The sequence below is a fragment of the Marmota marmota genome, unplaced genomic scaffold (assembly GCF_001458135.2).
Source record: "Marmota marmota marmota unplaced genomic scaffold, marMar, whole genome shotgun sequence".
In the NCBI taxonomy this organism is placed as follows: Eukaryota; Metazoa; Chordata; class Mammalia; order Rodentia; family Sciuridae; genus Marmota; species Marmota marmota.
Window position 1 is genome coordinate 8223780 of NW_026000026.1, and position 1273 is coordinate 8225052.

The 1273-nt window shown below is 53.0% G+C and overlaps 2 protein-coding genes across 3 annotated transcripts in view; both read right to left on the bottom strand.

Annotated features, from left to right (window-relative positions):
• Nfatc2 (nuclear factor of activated T cells 2) overlaps nt 1–1267 on the bottom strand; it is a 102256-nt gene extending 100989 nt beyond the window's left edge. For both annotated transcript variants that reach the window (XM_048810843.1, XM_015479629.2), the window contains exon 1: nt 1090–1267. The gene's annotated coding sequence lies outside the window, so the exon portion shown is untranslated. The remainder of the gene's footprint in view (nt 1–1089) is intronic.
• LOC125619210 (nuclear factor of activated T-cells, cytoplasmic 2-like) overlaps nt 1–1273 on the bottom strand; it is a 51967-nt gene that overhangs the window by 11974 nt on the left and 38720 nt on the right. The window lies entirely within an intron of this gene.

Genomic DNA, 1273 nt, shown 5'->3' on the forward strand with positions numbered 1-1273 from the left:
TTCTCAGCACCATATAAAATAAAAAAATAAAGATGTGTGTCCACCGAAAACTAAAAAATAAATATTAAAAAAATTCTCTCTCTCTCTCTCTCATATATATATATATATATATATATATATATATATATATATATATATATACACACACATATGGATGTATATTAGGGGTCCTGATTGATTAGTAATGTCTGATCTGGGCATAGCATCAAAAGGTACTCAGTGAGAAGGTGGAGATTGATTAGCAATGTCTGCCACTGACACAGCAATAGCCTAGCAGAACAGAGATACCCAGGATCACACAGGGGCAGAAGGGCAGAGCTGGGGCTCAATTTCAGTCCCCAGGGATCCCAGAGCCATATGCTGATCTCTATATGCATCTCTTCAGCCTACCAAGATCTTAAGCCCCTTGAGGATGGTGGCACTTGACTTCTTCCAGGGCTTCCATGATACTGAGCCTGTGACAAACGCTGAGGAACACTGGCTCCTGTTGAGATGAGGGGGCTTCCATAGGAAAGCTTGCTCTGTGCCCCCCGAGTGTCAGCTCCATAAAGGTAGAAATCTTCTGTCTAGTAGTTTGCACACAGTAGGTATCTGATAAATAGCACCCGGGTGATTGAACCCAGGGGTGCTTAACCACTGAGCCACATCCCAGACCTGTTTTATGTTGTATTTTGAGACAGGGTCTCACTTAATTGCTCAGGGCCTTGCTAAGTGCTGAGGCTGGCTTTGAGCTTTCCATCCTCCTGCCTGCGCCTCCCCAGTCTCTGGGCCCCTGCACCCGGCTGATAAATAGTTTTGAATGTGTGAGTGAGGGGCCACCTGAGTGAGCACAGTGTGACATGGCTGCACCTTCGTCACCACGGCTGGTGGGCCTTGAACCGATTCCTCCCACTTTACAGATGGGGAAACTGGGGCTGGGAATTCAACTTCCGTCTCAGCGCCTCAAGGCTGGCAAGTGGCAGAGCCAGGATTTAGGTCCACTCCGCCTGGCTCCGGATTGCATGCCCACAGCCCCCAACACCCGACCCAGCTCAGCCGCGCTAGGGACCGACCACCCTCGGGGACCGACCACCCTCGAGCCCCGCTCACCTGCAGATGGGAATGGCCGGCACCAGCTGCTTGGGCCAGGTGGGCGACACCAGCAGGATGGACTCGGGGGCCGAGTTCCTGCGCTCCTCCTGCTCGCAGGGCCCCAGGAACTCCACGGCCGGGTAGATGTGGCGGGGCAGGCCGGCCTTGGCCGGGGCGGCCGCCACGGGCGCGGGGTCCGGGC